The following is a 6,656-nucleotide window of genomic DNA, read 5'->3' as shown; positions in this document are numbered from 1 at the left end:
TTTGAAGAGAAGGGGTGGATCTGGGAGGAGTTGGAGGGGATGAATGTAACCTGAGTACAGCATGTGAAATTCTCAAAGAATTAATGAAAAACAACAAGAAAAAAAAGTTTATTAAGAACATTTCCAAATATACTTAACCATTAAAGAAGACACACACACACACACACACACACACACACACACACACACACACACACACCTGAGTGAGGCCTCTCACTCAGAACTAGAGGATCTTGACACTATCTGAAATATAGCCACTTAAACAGAGCATTGAAGAGTCATGATGCCAAGACCCAGAAAAAGAGAAGGCATGAAAGGTGAGTCTGGGAAAGCAGAACTGGTTTGATCATACTAAGGTCAAAATACCTGCTGATCCCAGCTGGCTAGAAGACAAGATTCAGTGTGACCTGAGAGTCAGGCTATCAATAGTTACATGAAATTGTCAAAGAAAACCAAGAGTTTTTAAGGACATGCAATTTAAACTTCTTAAGATATTATATATAGTATACATAGTGAATTATTACAGGTAGAGAAAATAGACTGATAATTTGAGCCATGAACTACGTGAGCTACCATAATGACTGGAGTGGCAAGATGTGCCCATGATACAATAGTGGCATGAATATCATGGCGGTTACCAATCGCTTTCTGATTAGATGTTAGGGTTGCTCCACAGGAGAACATATTATGTCTGCTACTATAAATCTTGCCAGAACTCATGGCTGGGGAGCAGATAGGTTCTGGATACAAACTTACTTCTACTACTTTGTTAAGGGGACATAGTATCAAAGTGCCCTCTAAACTTGTATCTCTCTATTTATAGATGAGTACAGCTCTCAGAATTTCATGACAGAATTTTCCTTGTGTAGCGGATGGTGTTTAATGCAGAAACATACAACTGGCCAAAGCATGTAGAGTAACTATCACCAGAGTGCTCAACAACAACAACAACAACAACAACAACAACAACAACAACAACAACAAGGGACCTCTTAAATCCCTAGAATCCCACAACTCAGAGACCAACTCAGAAAAGGAGAAGGAGAGATAACTCATTGATAACTCATTTCTATCATGCATTGATTTAGAATTTTCATTGTATTTTACAGCACAATATTTTTTTAAAATTAGCATCAGTTTGCTTCATTTCTTTGTTCTCTCTCTCTCTCTCTCTCTCTCTCTCTCTCTCTGTGTGTGTGTGTGTGTGTGTGTTATTACGTCATACCTCACATACCAGCAAACATGCAATTTTTTTTTACATAACGGCAAAGCCATTGAGCCTCATAAAGCCTACAATAATTACTTCGTGTAATTTAATGTTTGTGCCTATATTAAGTGATTTAATGTGACTTTATTTAAAACTGTTTATTTGTTTATTTGGGGGGAATCCATGCACACTATGGACAGGCGTGAAGACTACTGGATAATGCAAAGGAGCCCATTCTCTCCTTCCACCATGTGGGTTCAAGGGATTAAACTCAGATTGTCATAGTTGGCTACACGTCCCCTTACCTGACGAGCCATCTCATTGGCCCCTTTGTGGGACCTTTTAAAGACTATTGCAATAGTTTCCAAATATTTTTGAAAAGGTGTCTATTGGAGAGACTGGGGCACTAGAACATTCCTAGAGAATACTCAGTAATCCTTATAAACCTCTAGGAGAACTGTACATCAGGTAGTTCCAGCTCTCAGAGCTTGGACTGCAGAAAAGACAAACTAAATGTGGTCAATGAGTGCAGGTCCACTGTTAACCAGGAAGAACATCTGAGAATGGCACAAAAATTCTAAACATTCCAAATAACTGGATTGTGTTCTTAAATGAAAACATACACCCCAGGAATGTAATACTACAAAACCAAATAAAACAACCTGAGTATATAATTATTATGGAGATGTTTTTAATATAATGTTCACTAAAACAGACTGTGACACAACTTATACATTATCTCCCTTTTAACATATGTCAGCATGAATGTGTGCAATGTGAATAGATACATGGCATCTTAAAGACAAACTTAACAATAATGGTAAATTTTGTTGAATAATCAAAGGGATTTTTAGAGCACTTTCTATTTTTCTATGATTGTTACCTTCAAATAGAATATACCAACACAAACCACTTATATTGGGATATATGTACACACACACACACACACACACACACACATGATCATGGCAGTAGTTAATACTTTTGTTATGTGTCAAGTGGTATGATTGAATCTTATTCCAAGTACTGTTGTTATTTCTATTTTACATTGAGGAACTGGGATAAATTTGCAATTCACACACACATATGAATATATATAAATGTTCTTCCCCATCCTGTTGATGCCTATCTTGGCTGTGTAACTTGAGGAAATAAAATAGAATGATGTATTCCGCCTCCTAGTGAAAATTCTGAGTCATTAAAGATTTTGTTCTTACCTTTTACTCTTGTTCAAAGTCAGGAAGTTTCAGATAATGACTAATTCCTTAACCTAGGTGTCAGAATAAAGAGCTGGAATGAGAAATGAAAGTTTGATTCATCTGTTAACGCCAATGAGTTTTAGGGGGCTATTTGTTACTGCAACATAATTTTTCCTAAACTAACTGTAATACATACAAAAGGCAAAGTTATACTAAATAAATTTCATTTAGTAAATGAACAAACTGAAATTTAAACCGGAAAGCCTTGTATCAGAATGTGTTCCATGAGCTACTTTTGTTTATTCTGTTCTGTCCTTGTCTATTTACGCTCATAAACTAAATATTCAAACAATGATCTTGTGGCTCATAGACCCAGAATTTCAGATATATCTATACATTTCTTTTTCTGAGGAGAAAGTTCAGTGTACCATTGGCAAACTGGAGAATAAGAAAGATTCGGGGGGGGGGGAGGTGAGAATATAGTTCAGTTATAGAGTGTTTACTTAGGCTGATAGGGTTCCAAAGCTCAATTTTCAACCCCTAATAAGAGAGAAGGAAAAAAGAGAGAGTTGTGTGATTTATTCATGTTCAGAGGCCTGAGAATTGGACTAGCCTTGATGATACCAGTCTCAAAATTGAGAAATGGAAGCACCAGGCTATACTGCAGGAGCAGGGGAAAGTCTAACTGAAGAAAATGTCTCAGGGTTTCATTGCTGTGAAGAGGCACCATGACCAAGACAACTTTTGAAATTTAATTTTATTTGTAATTCATTTTTTACACTCCATATTCCATTCCCTGCCCCTCCCCATCCACCCTCCGACTGCTCCACATTGCACACCACTCCACTCCACCCCGTCTCCATGTGGATGCTCCCACCCCCACCCCACCTGACCTCTAAACTATCTGGGGCCTCCAGTCTCTTGAGGGTTAGGTGCATCATCTCTGAATGAACACAGACCCAGAAGTCNTCTACTGTATGTGTGTTGGGGGCCTCATATCAGCTGGTGTATGCTGTCTGTTTGGTGGTCCAGTGTTTGAGAGATCTTGGGAATCCAGATTAACTGAGACTGCTGGTCCTCCTACAGGATCGCCCTTCTCCTCAGATTCTTTCAGCCTTCCCTAATTCAACAACAGGGGTCAGTTGCTTCTGTCCATTGGTTGGGTGCAAATAACTACATCTGACTCTTTCAGCTGCTTGTTGGGTCTTTCGGAGGGCAGTCGTGATAGATCCCTTTTTGTGAGTGCTCCATAGCCTCAGTAATAGTGTCAGGCCTTGGAACCTCCCCTTGAGCTGGATCCCAATTGGGGTGGGGGTGGTGCAGTGGGGGATAGAGGGGAACCTGATCTGGTATTGGGTGAGGGAAAAGGGCTGAAGCCCTGAGGACCAGCAGAAAGAATGTAAACAAGCAACCTCAGGAAATAGGAGGTTGGGGGGAGGGGGAAGAATGCACCAGAGACCTGGGAAATGAGAGACTCCCAGGACTCACAGGGAGGGACCTTTGATGAAATGCCCAACAGTCAGGAGAGGGAACTTACAGAGGCCACCTCTAGCAGGAAGACAGAACATCAAGTGAGGGATGGGGTTGCCATCCCACAGTCACATCTCTGACCCATAATTGATTCTGTTTGAAAGAATTACAGGGATGGAAATGGAGAGGAGCCTGAGGAAAAGAAAATCCAGTGACAGGCCCAAAGTGGGATCCAGCCCAAAGCAACACTTATAAAGGAAAACATTTAATTGGGGCTGGCTTACAGTTTCAGAGGTTTAGTCCATTATCACCATAGAGGGAAGCATGGCCGTGTGCAGGCAGACATGGTGCTGGAGAAGACTCAGAATTCTAGATCTTGATCTGCAGGCAGCAGAAGGGGGCTGACACAACAAGCACAGCCTGAACATGTAAGACTCCAAAGCCAACCTGCACAGGGACATACTTCTTCCAACAAGGCCACACATACTCCAGTACGACCACACCCCTTAATAGTGCCACTTGCTATGGGCCAAGCATTCAAATACACGAGTCTGTGGAGGCCACACCTATTCAAACCACTACAGAAGTAAGAAGACTTCCTCCCTTTTTGCTGTTTTGTTCCATCCAGATACTCAGTGAATGGTACCCACCCTCACCAAGGCTTTTCCGAGTCTACTGATTGACATGCCGAACCACATACATACTACTGCATGTGGAAACACCCTTCTCACAGATTCAATCATACTCAGAGTTAGTGTTTTCCCAGCTCATTAGGCATCTTTTAAAGTCAGGCTGACACAGAAAATTAACCATCACTGCAAAGGCTACTTTCAAGCAGTATATGGATTTTAGAAGACTCTTTGTGAATCCAGGCAACTTAGCACATGGTTACCCATTTTTGTCCCATTAGTTTAGAGATTCTGGGCATCTGCTTGCTCTACCAAGCCTCAGGTTTGAAACTTTGGAGAAATGGCAATATGTTCTTTCTATGTGATATGCAAAGTTTGGAAAGAGAAGCAGTAATTCAAGACTTGGGAGTTGGCTCGCCCTGCCCAACACCAGCTGATACTTATAACACAACTCAATCTCTACACATCTGTCTCAGGGAACATCAAGGAAGGAGAGACAGATTTTAAGAACCAGAGGACTAAAATGTCCGCCTCGAGATACTGCCTTCTGTACTTGACAGAGTTGCATCCATGAAATCTCAGAAATATGGTCACCCAAACAAGACCTGCATAGTGACAACCAGTTGACATGCTAATCTCATAAGGAAACCTCACAAGGGCCCACCCCTAGAAGAAGAGCTAGACACAACTGATGGATGCTCACAGGGGAAGAATCAGTCCTCTCTAGGAACAGCCCTCTGATCGTTTATCCAATCCTGAGCAATCAGACCTAAACACTTACACATGAGCATATTACATGTAGCTTTTGCTACGCTGCCTAAGCTCCAGGAATGGGCTGTGCTACCAGCCTCTGCCCAGTTCCCCTTGAATCCACATATAAAAGACACACACTCAGTTGTTCAATTTCAACTTGCCTTTTGACACAATTGTTGGGCACTTATCACCCACCTGGAAAAGCATGCCCTTATTAATACTCTTAGCTCCGTATCTTCCACTTCCTTATCAATACTCTTAGCTCCATACCTTCCACTTGCCCAAACTTTAGTTCCTCAGTTACATCCCCAACCTTCCACCTGTAGGAGTAGCCTGTGTGGCCACTCTGTTTTGAGATCTCACATGGCTGGTCAACTTTTCTCCATAAGAAGCCTGTGCAGTCTCCTCTCCTCCCTTGCTTCTTTGGCCTCCCAGGACCAGAAGTCCTGCCTATTCCTTTAGTCAAGCAATTGGCCCATGGCTTCTTTACTGGCAGATCAAGAACCAGTTGGGGAACAGGGCAGCATCAGAACCACCCCTACAGCAACACTAAATGGACTCAGCAGTGTGTGTGTGTGTTTTGTGTGTGTGTGTGCATATAGCTGTATAAATACAGATAAAATTACAGAAGAAGAGGCCATGAATTTTAGAGGAATGAGGAAGGAACATGGAAGAAGTTGTGGGTTAAGGAAGTGAAATGATATAAATTTAATATTCATGTATGAAATTCTAACAAAAACTCTTTAAAATATATTTGGAGTGTATGAAAGGGAAATAATTTTCACCTTTGATATTACACATGAAATTTATCAGAATGCAAGCATAGCCCATTGGTAGAAGCTAATGTATCTCTGAAATAAGTCATTCAATCACTGTCCAATAAGAAAATAGAACTAAAATATGCAATAAAATGTAATAGCTAGGTAGTCTCCTTCAGTTCTACTCTTGATGATATATTATCTGCACACATCTTTTTTATTAGATATTTTCTTCATTTACATTTCAAATGCTATCCCAAAAGTTCCCTATACCCTCCCCCACCCTGCTTCCCTACCCACTCCCACTTCTTGGCCCTGGCAATCCCCTGTACTGGGGCATATACAGTTTGCTAGATCAAGGAGCCTCTCTTCCCAATGATGGCTGACTAGGCCATCTTCTGCTACATATGCAGCTAGAGACATGAGCTCTGGGGGTACTGATTAGTTCATATTGTTCCACTATCTGCACACATCTTAACCTTAGTTACTTGTCCCTTCCTGTCTCTTAAAACACAGGCAAACTCTCTCTCTCCATCTCCGTCTCCGTCTCCGTCTCCGTCTCCGTCTCCGTCTCCGTCTCCGTCTCCGTCTCCGTCTCCCTCTCCCTCTCCCTCTCCCTCTCCCTCTCTCCCTCTCCCTC

The 6,656-nt window shown here is 41.6% G+C and overlaps 1 pseudogene; it reads left to right on the top strand.

The window, feature by feature from the left end:
* The first annotated feature begins 283 nt into the window (after nucleotides 1-283).
* LOC110332963 overlaps nucleotides 284-6,656 on the top strand; it is a 9,605-nt pseudogene continuing 3,232 nt past the window's right edge.

Source organism: Mus pahari, chromosome 15 (assembly GCF_900095145.1).
Source record: "Mus pahari chromosome 15, PAHARI_EIJ_v1.1, whole genome shotgun sequence".
NCBI lineage: Eukaryota > Metazoa > Chordata > Mammalia > Rodentia > Muridae > Mus > Mus pahari.
This window is presented reverse-complemented; position numbering and strand designations above follow the sequence as displayed.